The sequence below is a fragment of the Zingiber officinale genome, chromosome 9A, assembly GCF_018446385.1.
Source record: "Zingiber officinale cultivar Zhangliang chromosome 9A, Zo_v1.1, whole genome shotgun sequence".
NCBI classification, from domain to species: domain Eukaryota; kingdom Viridiplantae; phylum Streptophyta; class Magnoliopsida; order Zingiberales; family Zingiberaceae; genus Zingiber; species Zingiber officinale.
The window spans coordinates 90471180-90489586 of record NC_056002.1 but is presented as its reverse complement, the minus strand read 5'-3'; the positions used below and the strand labels follow the sequence as shown (position 1 = coordinate 90489586).

At 34.8% G+C, this 18407-nt stretch overlaps 1 long non-coding RNA gene across 1 annotated transcript; it reads left to right on the top strand.

Moving 5' to 3' along the window:
- Positions 1-669: 669 nt before the first annotated feature.
- LOC122021365 lies at positions 670-2268 on the top strand. Its single transcript, XR_006122521.1, has 3 exons — positions 670-1600; positions 1660-1737; positions 2209-2268. It is a non-coding gene; the product is annotated as an uncharacterized LOC122021365 (long non-coding RNA).
- The last annotated feature ends 16139 nt before the right edge of the window (positions 2269-18407 follow it).

The following is an 18407-nucleotide window of genomic DNA, read 5'->3' as shown; positions in this document are numbered from 1 at the left end:
TCTCATGGCCGCAAGGTTCGCGACCGCTTCAATCGACCCCCTCATGCAACCGAGAGGTTGTGCACCCTACGGTCCCTGGATGTCGCCTACTGCTAATATGTGATAACTAGCATTTTGATGAATTATTTTCCCTTATATTTTACTGTTTTAATCCACTTATATGGTTAATTGTTGATTCTTATCATGTTTATTGAGTCTGATGCATATTATGAGTTTTGTTATAATCCTTGCTATTTTTATGGATTTCTACTTATAATTGTACATTTTTTTTTTGTAGGATTGAACTCAAGTTGGACCAAATTAAACCTAAAGACTTGAGTCAAGGAGAAGTCTAATATGGAGAAATATGAGCCATTGTATCAAATATGAAGCAAATTAATCAAAGGACTCCAATCTAATTAATTCTAGTCGTTCATCGAGATCTGGTTGATTTTGGTCAATCTGTGTAGATCTAGGATTCTCCGAGTCGTTCACTATGATCTAGCCATCTTGATCATTCAACTAGTTCTAGCTGATCCTGACCGTTCAATCAGATTTGATCTCATCCATTCACCTAGATCCGGGCCAATCCTGACCGTCCGATCAGATCTGGGAAAATAAGAGTGGATGAAGCACAATTTGTTCATCTATTCTCTGCTTCCTCACGCGATCGTTGCTGGGACGCCGCCCCTTCTCATCGAACTCCGCCTTCAATCGGTTGGCGAGGTCATCTACCACTCCACCTCTCGCCGATCGATCCTCTCCATCTCCCCCATCTACATCCCGTCACCCTCCTCCATCCCGGCCTCATCTTCTTACCGATGTGAACGCTGCCCAATGCCAACTCCACCACCACCGGCACACCAAGGAAAGGGTTTTCTCCCTCTGGTCATCACCCATCGTGCATCTCCTCCCTCTTCTCATCTTCCTTCCACAATAAGCCTTCAAGCTTCCAACAGCAGCTCCACCACATCTCTTCCATATCCGGTCTTCGATCTACGAGTTCTTGGACTTTCCTAGCTTCGTATTCCATCCGGACAGCTATCTTCTTCATCCATCTTCGATCCAGCAGCCTTCTCTTCTTCGCCAAGTCCGCAGCAATTCCCTTCACCACCGGACAACTTCATATGCACCTTACAGAAATTGGGTTGTTTCCTTTATCATGTTGGATGTGTGTTGATGTTTTTTATTGAATGCTTGTATCAAACTTGATCTTCCTTAATTAGATTGAATGCACTTGGTTTTAATTGTTTCATGCACACAACTTGTTTGACAAAATGTTCTAATCTTCTAATTCTTGCATGTCACGTGTTCGGTAAAATGTCTCTTTCAATAATTAGGTTCAATTTGACGCATCTTAGTTTGCTTAACTCTTGCTTTGTATTGATCTTTCAATTGCTAAGTTTTATGTCTTCATTTAAATTCAATTAGGTTAAGTTAGTGTCTTCATTTAAATGCAGTTAGTTTTATGTCTTCATTTCTATGTTTAGTGTTTATTGTATTTTAAGTTGTTACATATTGCTTCCTTATAGCCACAATATTATAACTAATTTGCAGATGAGAATGAGGTTATCTGGAGGCAATCAAGTTATCCAAGAATGACTCGTAATTATTTAATGAGGTAATTCTACTTTTCCGTATTTTATTTTGACTTATGTTTCACTCGTTAATACCATGCAGGATACCAAGAGCAAATGTTGCATTAGCCACAACAACCAAGAGCAAATGTTGCATTCAAAAGCATCTTTTAATCTTTTGGTTGGTACTATTTACTTACTATCTGCTATAGTCTTATTTATTAATATTACAGGATTATTTCTTAGCAATATTTATAGTTTGTGTGATATTGTGTTTGTGGATATTAAGATTTTTTAGTTTATGATTTAAATTAATTAATGTGCAATAAGAAGACAAGCGAGACTTTCCTATTGTCTTGTATTTGATTTTGTTATATGTACTTAGAGATTCTAAGTTTAAGATTTAAATTCAAAGAAAATCCTACTTAAGTATTTGTTCACACTGACCTAATTTTTATGGTTTTGCTATGCCTATTGTTTCAGAGCCAAAAGAGTCTTCATGACTTGTTGATTCTTTAGCATTGACAACTAACTATGTACTAATTAGTGGATGAACATTGATATTGACTATGACTTTTGTATCATTTCAATTTATTTGTATTAAAAATTTTGATATTGTAAGACTTACTCATTTCATGTTTTGATGTGCTAGATTATCTCAACAAAATTGGTTGGTTCGTTAATTTGTACAAGAGAAGCAATTTCTCTCATGAAGTTCGAAGACAAAGAGGGTTGTGATAGACAATGTAATATAAAAATTAGATTACTTATGGTAAGATTTAAAAATTTGTATAGTTGTTTATAGTTTGATTATTGGTCAAATTTGTTTGGATAATGTAAATATTTATTTATTTTACTGTTAATTGTATGATACATTTGGAATTAGAAATTATTTCTTTTTAATAATTTTAATTTATTTGAAATGAAGAATTTTTTAATATATTGATGAGAAATATAATAATATTTAGCGATAAATTTAAAATTATAAACGGATTTATAAATGAAATTGTAAATAGATTTATAAACAAGATTACTAACGAATTTAAAACAAAATTAGAGACAGAATTTACATTTAAAATTAATTTTATTTTGTTAACTTAAAAACAGATTTATAAACAACTTTTTTTATCCGTTTCTAAAATTAGAGACGGAATATTTCCGTCTCAAAATTAGCTACGGGGCTTTCACTAACGGATTTTTGAGACGAAATATTCTGTCTCAAACTTTCTTTAGAGACGGAAAAAGGACTTTCAGAGACAGATTTTTTCGTCTTTAAAGCCCTATTTTCTTGTAGTGTGGGTATGGATAAAAGTTCATCCGCGTCACAATGAGCGAAAGATAATATTTTATCTGGTCTGGGCGCCTTGGACAACTCTGGGCACCCAAACCGCCTTCACATAAGGGCGCCTTGCCAAGGCACCTTGGCTGGACAAAACCGGTCCGGGTGCCCGGACCATGGTCAACACTAAGTTGACTTACTATCCAGGCCATTCGCTCCGGCTTCGCTCACTTGGGTGATTTCGTCTATTCTGAATAGCACTCACCGGAACCCTTTTTCCAGCATTCTCAAGCAACCTTCTGCTCCGGCTTCTCATCCCTTGGAAATATCGTGTGCTTTCTTCTCATCTGCCAGTGTACTCTTCCGCAGCGCCTTGTCACTCGGACGTACTGAGCCCGTTGACTCTCTCTCTTCTCGCTAGCTGCGTTTTTTGCTTGACTTTTTGTGCTCCTAAGTTCCTATACACTTAGACACAAGGATCAGACCACAATAGGACCTAACTTGACTTGGTTGATCATATCAAAATTACCATAGTATACTTACATTCTCCTCCTTTTTGATGTGAACAAACTAAGTTAAGTTAGGGTAAAAAAAACAAATAACAGCAAGTACATAATTTGCAATTCATAATATTTAATGCAAAAAGAATGTACCGTCCCCCTAAACTTAATCTTAAATTCTCTTCATCACATTAAAAATAGGGGAAATGTTTGAAAAATAACTTGGAAATAAATCAAAATTAAGTTCTAAGGGAAAAATTGACTATCATTAAAAAAAAATTAAATGTAACTTTAAAATTGTTCTGATTTATAAAGTCGTTTGGAAGATATAATTTTTTAAAATTATTTTTAATTGATAAAAAATTTCAAAAAGTTTTAGATCGGTTAATTAGATATGTCCAAAACAATGATAAAATTTTCACAAAATTATGAAATTGATTTAAGCAGTAATGAATTATTTTCTACAATAAGTTGTATTTTCTAAAACAAATACTTAAAAATAGTTTTTAATCTCAAAAATCATGTAAAATTTTCTGAGAATGTAATAGAGTAAGTATTTTTATAAAAAAATGAATTTTGAAAAACTCAATCTTTGAGAATTTTTAATATTAAAAATTAGTATTTGGATAAATAATTCATAGAAAATTTAATAATGGTTAAAAAAATTAAAAATATTTTTTAGATAGAAAATATGATATAGTTCGATAGAACAATAAAGTTTACAAAAAATGGCACTGAAAAATATTTTTAAATTAAAGATTATTATTTTTGTTAAAAAATTTATAAAAATTACTAAAATGGTAAAAAAAATATTGAAATTTTTCCTAAAATTAATAAATGAAATCCTCTTTTTTGAAAAAATTAAGGGGGCGTTTGGTTCTCTCCTAGGAATCGGAATGGAAATGGGTATCATAGTATTATGGAATGGGAATGGGTATGAGCTTGGGTATCATTCTTAAAAATGATGTTTGGTTAGTTAAATATTTTCAATCGGAATGAACCTAAATTTCCTTTTTTACCCTTACAGGAAAATAAGAGAAAAAATTAGATGGGAGAGAAAGTTGAATGTGAGAGAAACATATGATGAGAGAGAAAGTGTGATGAGAGAGAAAGTGAAGAGAGAGAAAGTATGATCAAAGAAAATGAGGAGAGAGTGCAGATAGGAGAGATTAAGAAGAGAAAAAGTATGATGAGAGAGAAAGTGTGATGAGAGAGAAAGAGTGATGGGAAAAAATGAAGAGAGAGAAAGTATTATGAGAGAAAATGAAAGAGTGAGGAGAGAGAAAGTATGATGAGAGAGAAAGTGGGTTGAGAGAGAAAGAGTGATGGAAAAAATGAAGAGAGAGAAAGTATGATGAGAGAAAATGAGAGACTGAGGAGAGAGAAAATATGCTGAGAGAGAAAGAGTGATGGAAAAAATGAAGAGAGAGAAAGTATTATAAGAGAAAATGAAAAAGTGAGGAGAGAGAAAGTATGATGAGAGAGAAAGAATGATGGGAAAAATGAAGAGAGAGAAAGTGTGATGAGAGAAAATGCGAGACTAGGAGAGAGAAAATATGATGAGAGAGAAAGTGTGCTTAGAGAAAATAAAGAGAGAGTGTGTGATGAGAGAGAAAGTGTAATGAGAAAAAATGAGGAGAGAGAGTATGCTGAGAGAGATTGAGGAGAGAGAAAGTATGATGAGAGAGAAAGTACGATGAGAGAGAAAGTATGATGAAAAAATAAGTAGAAAGTGTGTAATGAGAGAGAAAGTGTGATAGAAGAGAATGAAGAGAGAGAAAATAAGGAAAGAGAGTATATGTTAGGATAGAATATAGAGAGAGAATGAGGAGAGAGAAAGTATCTTGAGAGAGAAAATGTGATGATAAAATAAGGAGAAAGAAAATATGATGAGAGAGAGTGTGTGAAATTAAAAAAAAATTGAGGAGAATGGGATTCATTGAAGGAAAGAGAGGATATTTTTGTCTAAAACTTAATTCATAATCTTATTCCAGCAAAACCCAAGGGAGGGGGTGGGTTTCATCCATACCCAAATTTTTGGGTTTCATTCCAAAATCTTGATTCCATTCCCATTAACCAAACACAAGGTTTGGGAATGAATCCATTCCCTCATTCCCAAACCCATAAACCAAACGCCACCTAATATCTAATAATTTCAAATAGAAATTATAAGAAAAAAAATTATTTAGATAATTCTAAGCAAACAACAAAAATTAAATTAATTTAAAAGTACGACATGCCTAAAAATTTAATTTAAACACGATTTTGAAACCCAATATCGGTTCTTTCCAATCGGATTTATCAAAAACTTCCTAGGGATGTATTTTAGTGATAATTTTCTAATTTAACCCTTATGATATCTAAAATATCAATTTAGTACATTATAATTTCTAACTTGTTGAACATGTGAGCATGCAAAATTCTTCAAATTTTTTATTTCTACGTTTAATTTTTCATTTCCAGTTTTTATCTTGTCAAAATCTTCTAATCGACAAGATATTACTAAGGTTAATTTTAACTCCTCATTTTCTTTTTAAATTTTCTATTTTCAATTTCTAATTTACAAAAAAATTTTGATAGCATTTTTATAAATTTAAATGACTTATCAGGAGGTAGAGATCGTACTTGACTTACCTTGTCGATCTCATTATCTGCTGCTCCCCTTGTAGAGTTGCTTTCTTCTAACGTTGCTCCCCCTTCATCGATGCTCTCGATGCTCATCTCCGATGAACTTGTTTCGTCGTCTTCTTGGTGACTTGCCATCAATACAAGTCCAGCGTGGGCTTCGATCTCCAACTTTGACAACATTTCATCCCACGTCGTCTTTAGATTTCTGTGCTTTGTCTAGGTCAGCTTTTGTCCTTTTCCTTATTCTTTAATTTTGGACAGTTATCTTTGACATACCCTTCTTTATTGAATTGATAGTATCTTACTTTTCTTCTCCTTTTCTTGACCTGCACTTGATTGAAATTATTGACTTTAATTTTTTTTTTGAACTTCCTTACCAGAAACGTTGTTTCGTCATTGTCAAGGGATGTCTCAAAATCTATTTCGTCCAATTTTACCTATAAGGCGATGTGTTATGCTTTGACTCATTCTTTAGATCTGCATATCTTGACTCATGAATTTCAAAAGTAGAGAACAATTCTTCTAAATTGCTTACCTCTAAGTCTCTAGAGATGAAATATGCATCTACTAGGGTAGCATATTCAGGAGTCCTAGGAAAAACGTTAAGTTCATACCTTAGCGAATCTTAGTTGGTTACATTTTCTCTGAGATTCGTGAGTCCGGTGATGAGTTCTTTGATTCTCAAGTGGAGGTGTGCGATGGTTTCACCTTCTTCTAATTGGAGGTTGCTGATTTAGTTCCGGAGTAGGTATCGTCTCACGAGTTTTGCCTCTGAGGTCCCTTCATGTAGTTCCAGAAATTTATCCTAGAGTTCTTTGGCTGACTCATAGGCTCCGATTCAGTTGACTTCTTGTGATAGTAAAATTCTCAATAGATGAAATTCTACCTTGCTGTTTGCCACGAAGTCAGCTTGCTCCTTTTTTGTCTATTGTTGTTCTTCTTTTTTGTTCCCTTGCTGATCTTTCGGTGCTACAAAACTAAACTTCATTATTATAAATAATTTGAAGTCAGTTTTGAAGAATACCTCTATCTTTTTTTTCCAAATCGTGAACTCCCCCTCGAACTTAGGCGGTTAGTCCTCTGAAGCGATTGGGCTCTTATACCACTTGTTGGTCCCTTGTGACCGGCAAAAGGGGGGTGAATTACCTTTTACACTATAAAACAAGCAAACACCATTCTCAACTCGTTCTGGCTTTAAAACAATTCCATAATTTAAATAAATATAAAGGAATAAAACAAGTACGAGACAAAGGAATTTTTTACTTGGTTGGCAATCAGTGGATTGCTACTCCAAGGAAAATAGGCTTAGTAGAAAAATCTCCTTCTCAAACAAAATGTCGGAGGAGAAGAAGCCTTGTACATGAAAATGAAGCCCGAGAATGAAAAATTGAATAACTATTGAAGTACAGAGTGTGTTGTTCTGAAAGGAGAAGACCAAGGTTCTATTTATAGCCCACTGGTTAAAACTGATCGTTGTTGACGTGGCACGGGTCGGGCACTTGGGTGTGGATAAAAGTTTATCCGCGTCGCAATAGCTATGCAATGGGTGAAAGATAATATTTTATCTGGTCTGGGCGTTCGGACCACCTTCGCAAAAGGGTGCCTTGCCAAGGTGCCTTGGTAGGAAAAAACCAGTCCGAGTGCCTAGAGTAGCTCCAAGCGTTGGGACTTCGGGCGCCTGGAATAGCTCTTGGCGCTCTGACCATGGTCAACACCAAGTTGACTTTTAATCCGGGTCTTTTGCTCCGACTCCACTCGCTTGGGTAATTTCGACCATTTGGAACAAGGCTCACTCAAACCCTATTTTAGGCCTTCTCAAGCAACCTTCCGTTTCAGTTTCTCATCCCTCAGAAATCCTATGCACTTCTTTCTCATCTGCCAGCGTACTCTTCCATAGCACCTCGTACCTCGGACGCATCGAGCCCGTTGACTCTCTTCCATGCCATCCTTCTCGTTAGCTATATGTTTTGCTCGACTTCTTGTGCTCCTAAGTTCCTGTACACTTAGATACAAGGATCATACCACAACATGATCTAACTTGATTTGGTTGATTACATCAAAACTATCATGGAGTACTTACATAATCTAGCTATTGTATGACCAGGGGGTGGGGTTAGGGGGGGGGGGGGGGGGGGGGGCTAGTGACAAGGGTATCCCTTTAACCGGACTTGCTAGGTTATCTCTTCTACTTAGTGGTATCAAATACTAATAGGGATAACACCCTGATATGACCGTCGCGAGATAGTATCGGTATTTAGTCAGACTTCTTACATATGTATAAGGATGAAGGTAAGAAGATGAACAATGCATAGGGACATTAACTAGCATCATAATAAAATTAATAAAATCGAACTCCTAGACTCATTCACATGTCACTCACTTACGCTTCCTCTCTCTCGACTCTCTTTTCATTCTCTACTCTCTCTCTTCCCTTCTCTTTCTCTTTCAAGCATTAGTGACTAAACAACTTTTGATAGTCTAGATAATTCACCGTGTAAAGTTAAGTAGTGCTTAATCAACAATCACTATGGGATCGATATTTTATTACTTGATAATAATCATGTACTTGTGGATTGTACACATCATTCACTCTTATTGATGTATAAAGGAGCTTAAGATTGTTTAATTCAAACAAGAAAAAGAAAGGGAAAAAACATGCTATATGGGAAGTAATAAAGGTATGCATATCTACTTATGATTAATTAACAAATATTATTAAATGTGTATATTAATCATTAACAATTTATTTTTAATATAGGGTCCTCGACAACCATATGCGAAATAGTATGATTTTTATTTGATGAGATTTCTGAGAGAAATTATTAAATAAAATGCTACCCGTGAAAAGGATTCACTATCCTCAATAGTAATATTTGACATCTTTTCAATCTTCTCAAATAATTATGCGTTTATCATTTTGCACTTATCATCTATTGATTAATTTTTTTACTAATATAATCTATATATCTGTTCACAAGTCATGAAAACAAAGTATTTTAAGGAAGAAATTGATGAAATGTGTTCCGAGTGGGTGGAATGCATACAAGATGATATTGTTGACTAGGTATGCAAAGTCATACAATATTATATTTATGACTAGCATAAAAGTGAATTCATTCACATACTTATCATTTTTTTTCTATTGATTGCATGTTGTATAATCATCATTCCATATTTTGTTTTCCTAATAATGTGATTCTTGTTTAGTATCTTAAATGTCGAATTTCCCAATAAAACATCATACTTGCTTGCACTTATCATCAATGATCAACTTATGTTTCAATAGACTATGATAATTTACAATTAAGGAGGGCTTGTTACTTCAAAAATACGATATTAATAATATGTTTATAAAAACAATTTGAAACATAAGTTTTCAAAATTAAAGATTTCAAAACTAAGTTTGAAAAATCTATTTTTCAACACCGACTAAGTTTGTAAAAATTTAAATTTGAAAATCGAAATTCAATCTCAAAGCAAAAAATTTTTTAGAAACGATACTATGTTTAAGGTGGAGAAAATAATTTTATTGCTAAGTGTTGATTTAATCCTCCCCCTAAACCTGACATCTAAAATAGTTGTCTAACCAATTAGGTACTTACTAACTATCAGAAGATAGTAGCTTTCACTTGGTTAGTCAAGTTAAGTTCATTGTAATCAGTTAGCGGTTGACTAAACTGAATAACTTAACTTGATTAATATATGTTTCGTATTTAACGCCCGGACTTATATCGATACACTTACATAAACATCTTAAGTTCAGACAATTGGCCTATACATCTCACTCCTTTCTATGTATGTCAATCACAAGCAAGGTAAACCTAGGGTGTTGGTGAGATGCTCAAATACTAGTCCTAGGGGAACATGATTTCTAAAGGGAATTTTCTAGTCTAAGGCTAAAATTGTTTTGAAATTCTACAAAATAGGAAAGTTTTGAAAAATAATTTTAACCTAGGATTTAAAACAATCATTTTTGAAAATAAGTTTTGAAAAATTTTAGTCTATCAAATTAAAGCAGAACCAATCAAATCTGAAGTGATAGTCAATAGATCAAGATGTACCACAAGATCTGTAATAGTGTCATAACAGAGTTATATAACAAACATAACTACTGAGATGATGAAGGAGGTGGTCCGAAACCTAGAGAACGAAGTAGTGCCAACAGCTCAGTATGTCGGGTCCTGTCATCCTCTCGTAGGTCTCGTCGCAGGTCAGAGATCTCCTGCCGCACATCCTGTCTAGATCGGAGACCTCCTGTCGCGCCTCTCGTCGTAAGTCGGAGACCTCTTGCCGTATGTCTCGGTGAAACTCAGAGGACTCCTGCTGGAGGCTCCACATAGCTCTCTCGAGTCCGGATACTCGATCGGCTAGAGTGCGAGGAGCGAGACGTGGGGCTCGAGCTGGTGCTGGGGGAGGAGCGGCCTCGTCAGGAAATAGTGCGAGAAAGAACTCATCCTGCTCTGCCTCCTCCTGCTAGGCATCTGGGTCAGGCTGGTGCTGTGCCCCCCCTCTGCCAAGTCATGATACCCTCACCATCTATATGAATACTAGCTAGGGAAAGGTTCCTAGCTCCTATAACGTCAAATTCGGTCATATAGCGGATGTCACCTTTGGTGATATCAATGCCCAAAGAGGACATATATGCTGTCAGAATGTGACAGTAGGTCATATGAACTCGCCCACTAGTCACGTATCCGGCCGAGTAGATAATGGTGGAAAAGATATGTAGGCTAATGTCAATATCTAACTTATGACACAGGACGTAGAGAAGAAAAGAGTGGAATGGACGCATCATCGCGATGTCGCGAGTGCTCAGTGGTAGAATGCAAAAGACTAAGACCCTATAAAGGGCGTAGTCCTGGACTCGAAGGGTAACTGACCTAAACTGGGTCACAGTGGGTACTCGCTCACCTCCAAAAAAATATGAATAAATCGTATCAAGAGTAATATGCGAGTAGGGATCTCCAAATGGTAGCTCCCTGGGAGGATAGCACTGAAAGGGATAGGTGGATGACCGTACATCCAAAAAGTCCCGGATGGTAGTAGGGGACAGCGTGATATCAGTGCCAGCTGCCCTAGTAGTGTAGGTGAGGTCGTCTACTTTCACTAGGTTGTTATAAAATTCGGCACACAAACTTATGTTTACTTGGCTAGTACATTCAACAAGGTTCGACAAGTTATAGTGGTTTATAGCCTCTATAGCTGGAACGCAAGAGCGTAAAAAGAACGCTCTATATATACATTTGGTCCTAATGGCCATGTAGATGGTCGACTCAAACTTAATCCTAAGCTCGTCAGTCGGAAACCTAGGGTCAACACTGGGAGTAGAGGGCCCAGCACCAGATTTAGAACGTTTCCTAAATTATGAAACAAAATTATACTAATTAAAGAAAACAAACATGCAACAAAATTCTAAAAATTTAAACAGAAGATAAGAATTTAACCGAGGAGCCATTGCCAAAATATTTTTTAGAACTGACGACCTCGGTTGATTCGCGACCGCGTATTAACTGTAGAACGAGGAAAATTTTAATTTTGAATGCTTTCATAGTAAAGCTTGGAAGAAGCTTGGATGAAAGCGAATGGAGGAGGTGCAAGTGGAGGGGGCGCCCCTGCCCCCTATATATAGGGGACTCCGGGCGCCCGGATCCGTCCCGGGCGCCCGAATCCGTCCTGGGCGCCCGGGGTCAAGTGGGGCGGGGCGGCCGGATCCCTTCCGGGCGCCCCGGGTTCGTACACCAAGGGCACCCACCCCTGGTTTTTGACTCCGGTTTTGATTATTTTTTTTGGATAAAAATTTTAAAGTTAGAAAAAATTTAAATTTAATTTTTAAGATGTTTGTTTTTTTAAGTAAAAAAATTTAGTTTAATTTTTAAAGTAATTTTTTATTTTTTTTAAAATTTAAGTTTTTAAAAAAAATTTAAGTTTTTAAAATAAATTTTTAAGTTTAAAAAAAAAATTAAGTTTTAATTTTTAAAATAAATTTTTAAGTTAAAAATAATTTAAGTTTTGATTTTTAAAATAAATTTTTAATTTAAAACAAAAAAATAAGTTTAATTTTTAAGTTAAAAAAAATTAAGTTTAATAATTAAAATAATTTTTAAGTTAAAAAATTTTAAATTTTAAAATAATTTTTAAGTTAAAAACAATTTAAGTTTAATTTTTAAAACAATTTTTAAATTAAAAAAGTTAAGTTTAATTTTTAAAATAATTTTTAAGTTGAAAATTTTAAGTTTAAGTTTTAAAATAATTTTTAAGTTAAAAACAATTTAGGGGGCGTTTGGTTCTCTCCTAGGAATCAGAATGGAAATGGGTATCATAGTATTATGGAATGAGAATGGGTATGAGCTTGGGTATCATTCTTAAAAATGATGTTTGGTTAGTTAAATATTTTCAATCGGAATGAACCTAAATTTCCTTTTTTACCCTTACAGGAAAATAAGAGAAAAAATTAGATGGGAGAGAAAGTTGAATGTGAGAGAAACATGAGAGAGAAAGTGTGTTGAGAGAGAAAGTGAAGAGAGAGAAAGTATGATGAGAGAAAATGAAGAGAGAGCACATGATAGGAGAGATTGAGAAGAGAAAAAGTATGATGAGAGAGAAAGTGTGTTGAGAGAGAAAAGGTCATGAAAAAAATGAAGAGAGAAAGTATTATGAGAGAAATGAAATAGTGAGGAGAGAGAAAATATGGTGAGAGAGAAAGTATGATGAGAGAGGAGTGATGGAAAAAATAAAGAGAGAGAAAGTGTGATGAGAGAAAATGAGAGATTGAGGAGAGAGAAAATATGCTGAGAGAGAAAGTATTATAAGAGAAAATGAAAAAGTGAGGAGAGAGAAAGTATGATGAGAGAGAAAGAATGATGGGAAAAAATGAAGAGAGAGAAAGTGTGATGAGAGAAAATGCGAGACTAGGAGAGAGAAAATATGATGAGAGAGAAAGTGTGCTTAGAGAAAATAAAGAGAGAGTGTGTGATGAGAGAGAAAGTGTAATGAGAAAAAATGAGGAGAGAGAGTATGCTGAGAGAGATTGAGGAGAGAGAAAGTATGATGAGAGAGAAAGTACGATGAGAGAGAAAGTATGATGAAAAAATAAGTAGAAAGTGTGTAATGAGAGAGAAAGTGTGATAGAAGAGAATGAAGAGAGAGAAAATAAGGAAAGAAAGTATATGTTAGGATAGAATATAGAGAGAGAATGAGGAGAGAGAAAGTATCTTGAGAGAGAAAATGTGATGATAAAATAAGGAGAAAGAAAATATGATGAGAGAGAGTGTGTGAAATTAAAAAAAAATTGAGGAGAATGGGATTCATTGAAGGAAAGAGAGGGTATTTTTGTCTAAAACTTAATTCATAATCTTATTCCATCAAAACCCAAGGGAGGGGGTGGGTTTCATCCATACCCAAATTTTTGGGTTTCATTCCAAAATCTTGATTCCATTCCCATTAACCAAACACAAGGTTTGGGAATGAATTCATTCCCTCATTCCCAAACCCATAAACCAAACGCCACCTTAAGCTTAATTTTTTTAAAAAAAAATTAAATTAAAAGAGTTAAATTTAATTTTTAAGTTAAAAAATTTAACTTTAAGTTTTAAAATAATTTTTAAGTTAAAAAATTTAACTTTAAGTTTTAAAATAATTTTTAAGTTAAAAACAATTTAAGTTTAATTTTTAAAACTATTTTTAAGTTAAAAAAATGTTTAATTTTTAAAATAATTTTTAAGTTAAAAAAAATTAAGTTTAAATTTTAAAAATAATTTCTAAGTTAAAAGATTTAAGTTTAAGTTTTAAAATAATTTTTAAGTTAAAAACAATTTAAGTTTAATTTTTAAAAATAATTTTTAAGAGAAAAAAATTAAGTTTACTTTTTTTGTTTAAAATAATTTTTAAGTTAAAAATTTAAGTTAAAAATAATTTTTTAAGAAAAAAAAATTCAAGTTTTAAAATAAATTTTTAAGTTAAGAAGAATTTAAGTTTAATAAATATTTTTTTTAAAAAAAATTAAGTTAAAAAAAAGATTTACTATTAATTTTAATTTTAATTTAAATTAATTTAATTTTAATTTAAGTTTAATTTAATTTAATTTTAATTTTAATTTAATTTATTTTAATTTTAATTTGATTTTAATTTAATTTAATTTTAATTTAATTTTAATTTAATTTTAATTTTAATTTTAATTTAATTTTAGTTTAAATTTAATTTAATTTTAATTTTCTTTTAGTTTAATTTTAATTTAATTTAATTTTAATTTAATTTAATTTAATTTAAGTCCTTAGTTATCTCACCCGATCTATGTTTTCAATAAGGGAATTCTATAATTTTGTGAGATGAATTAGGTTCAATTTTAGGATTTCTTTTTAACTTGTGTTAGATTCAGGTTTAGCTTTGAGTTCAACAAATAGGCGTTCTCTGGATAAACTTCTGGGCTATGGTGGGTCACTTGGACATCATTAAAGTAACCATATCTTCGAGGTTTTCCAAATAGTCCTATCCACTGGACTTAGTACAAAACCTTGGTCTAACTGGTTAGGATCCATAAATGATAGTTTCGGTCAGTTCCACTTAGCCAAATGCACCAGGTCGAAGCCATATCTTCCTACACATGCATAGACTAAGCTTCCCTAACGTACTATCATCCAATATTTCACCAGTATCATTTTTCAAGTTAAAGTTGAACCCTTTTTAACTAAACCTAATTACCCTGTTGGGTAAGTTGGTTAGGGTTACCCTGCCGGGTAGGTTAGTTTTGGAACCGCCAGCTATTCTGGAGCCTCCCCTTGAATTAATGGCCATTAATTTAATTTTTAGTTCTTGGTTTATGTATATTTCTTTTATAATTATATTTTACTTGGTGATAGTTCAAATTTTGTTGAGTTCTAATATGTTTAGATTTTAAATTTTTTGGTTTAGGTTTGTGTTCTTATTTTTGATTTGGTTTATTTGACTTTACGTAATATATTTTATCTTTAGGGATATAATATTGGTTAGGTCCTATTTGCGTGGTTAACCACACTTTCGGAACCCAGGCTTTATTTGTTGATTTGTATTAGGTTACTAATGATTTAAAAGTTTTATTCGAGTTCAACTTATATCCGAGTCCGGTTTTATTATAACATGCTTTTTGATTATTTAGAATTAAGTCTAAATTTTTGGATCTGGTAGTAAATTTTTCTAACATATTTTTTAAATTATTAATTTCTAATTTTAATGATGAATTCTCCTCCTCAAGTGTTAGATCTTGAGTTGGTTTATTATTTACAACTTGCTCCTTGAGGATTTGATTTTCCTCGAGGAGCAATTTGTTTTCATTTTCTAATTTAACTAATTTATTATTTAAGCAAGAAATGATTTAAAAAAACTTTCGATTTAAGGTTAGGAATACCTCTTCGGAACCTTCAGAAACGAGTACGGACTCGTGGCTCGATTCGGGTTCGGACCTGTCTTCCGATTCGTCTTCCGACTCTGCTTCACGAGCCATCAGCGCGAGGTGGCTCTGGTGCTTCTGATCTTCTACTTCCGATTCTTTCGAGGAGGAGTCGTCCCACGTCGTTTTGAGGGCCTTCTTTTTGGTCGGCTTCAATTTGTCGATCTTCAATCTCGGGCACTCGTTCTTGTAGTGGCCATTCTTGTTGCATCCGAAGCACGTCACACTCCTCGAATCGGTTGGAGAATTAATCTTTTGAAGGTCCTTCTTGCTGAAGCTTCTTTTCCTCCTGGTGAACATCTTCCTTACCAGGTTCACCAGGTGTTCTTCATCTTCAGAGTTCTGGTCAGAATCTTCCTTAGGTTCAGACTTGTTCTTCTTTTCTTTTGAGGAACCTGCAAATAAAGCTACACCTTTCTCGACCCCGACGTTAGTTTGCTCATGCAGTTCTAATTTATAGAAAAGCTCATCTAGTTTTAATTTTGACAAATTTTTAGAGATCTTGTAGGCATCTACGATAGATGCCCACAAGCTGTTGCATGGAAAAGCGTTTAAGGCATACCTTATTAAGTCCCGGTTCTCCATTTGGTGTCCTATTGCATGGAATCCGTTGAGAATGTCTTTGATTCTTGCGTGGAGTTGGCTGGTCGTTTCTTCTTCCTGCATTTTTATGTTAAATATTCTATTTAGAAGTAAGTCTCGTTTCGTTACCTTAGCGTCGCTCGTTCCTTCGTGCAGCTCGATCAGTTTGTCCCACAGCTCCTTAGCGTTTTTATGTAGTCCGACCCAGTTCAGTTCTTCTCTAGTTAATCCGCACTGTAAGGTGTTGATTGCCTTGTTCTCTGTTGATGCCTTCTTTTTTACGTCTGTTGTCCATTCTTCAGGATCCTGCAGATTCCCCGAGCTATCTACTTGTATTTTGTAGGCTCTTGTGGCGCTCAGCCACTGGTCGAAATCTGTCTTGAGATATACTTCCATCCGCTTCTTCCAGTATGGAAAATCATCCCCGTTGAAAAGGGGAGGTCGCACTGTGTTGAAGCCCTTGATCTGCGACATTTTTAATCTGCACAAAAGAAAAACAAATAGAGAGGTTCCAAGATTTGGTCTTGGATTAGTAGTGCGGGAAGAATTAAATAAAAATAACTAAATTGGTGTTGCACCAATTTAGATGTAATTACTACGGAAGAAGATTTCCAAAAAGGTAATTATACCATTTTGGAATTTTACGAAAAGCTGAAATCTGAAAATAGAAGAAAAAATTTAAAAACAAATCACCCCCTTGTCTGATTAGTGGTTGCACCAAATCAGAGCGGTACCTGCTCGGATACCACTTGTTGGATCGTGATGTTTCGATAGAGGGGGGTGAATATCGATTATGAAAATTCTTTCAATCAGAGTTAAACGCAGCGGAAAAATTAAGCAATGCTAATACAAACCAATTTTACTTGGTTCGGAGTCTGTGTCGACTCCTACTCCAAGGTCAACACTCGTTGAGTGCTTTCGATGGGCAATCACTAGTAATTCAAAATTTATTACAAACTAAGTACATGTAACGACCCACCTCCTACTGACTAGGCTGCGAGGCCGATCGTTACGTAATGCTGTGCTAAATTACTATTGCGGAAATCTGGATTGATTAAAATTTTACTAAACTGATTACTGTAAAATCTGAACTTAATACTCTAGGTGTACCTAGGAGTTGTACACATGCTAGGGAAGATAATCTATGCCTCTCGGATGTCCTGCTAGCTGTAATCAGGCATTTCAATCGATCCATGAATCGATTGGGCTGTCGGATCGATCCAGTGATCGATCCAGCTTAATACTGGCACGGAGAAAGCTCTGGATCGGTCGGCTGACCGATCCACAACCCATCTCGCTTCTGTATGCGGCTGGATCGGTCTACCGACCGATCCAGGAGTACACTGATCGGTCGGTAGACCGATCCAGTGGCTCACTGATCGGTCGGCTGACCGATCAGTGAGCTTCTGCACTCACTGTTCGCATCTGGATCGGTCGGCTGACCGATCCATAAACTTTCTGTTCTCGACTGGATCGGTCAGCTAATCGATCCAGCGGAGATTGATCTGGGTTTCTGATTTCGAATCAGAACCCTGATTTCAGCACTAGTTCGTGCCAAAATCTCATATAAGAGTTCTAAAAGTAATTGAAATAAGTTCTAACATCTATTAACTAGCATTCCAACATAATTACTAACAACTTAAACAAATCTTCCATGGTTTAAACATTCTAAGGTCTGAAAGTGCATAAAGGTACTTGAGAAAAGAAACTAAGTTCTCAATTTGCTAAACTCCCTAAGGATCTTCATTCCAGGTTCCTGCCACACACACCATCACTGCATTGACCTCCAACTTCCTCTGCTAGTCCATCTTTCCTTTACCCTTATCTGCAGTATAAGGAAAAATAGTATCTGTAAGCTTTAAGCTTAGTAAGAAACCATCTACCTCACTAAAACATGCAACGATGCAAACATGTTTTTAAAGAATGCTATTTGAAAACATGCACTGAATTTGTTAAAGCATGGCATACTGGAGTTACATGGCATAAACACTGAAACATGGCATGCATAATAAAATCTAAGCATGGAGCTATCTCATGATATCAACTAGGAGAAAATAAGCTGAAACTATAACTGAAACTGAGCTAAAACTGAGCTAGTGCTGATCTTAAACTATAATCACATAACTAGATTATGAGTTTGAAAGCTATTATCGTAATAAGTGAAAATACATAATCATGTTGCTAGTGGGCCCGACAACTGTACTTTGCTGTGCGCGCATCCCTAACTAGACCCGGGTTTGCAAGTCCCGAATTTAGTAGGGTTACTAGGTTGTCTGAACCTAGGGACGACTGTGGGAGCCCAACCCAATGGATATCTAATCCAGTACAGTGCCACTGAAAATAAAATACTGAATATAGCTACTAGTTGCTTATTTTGCTGTTTCTAGGTTATCTGAACCTAGAGCTAGGTTATCTGAACCTAGAGGCGACTGTGGGAGCCC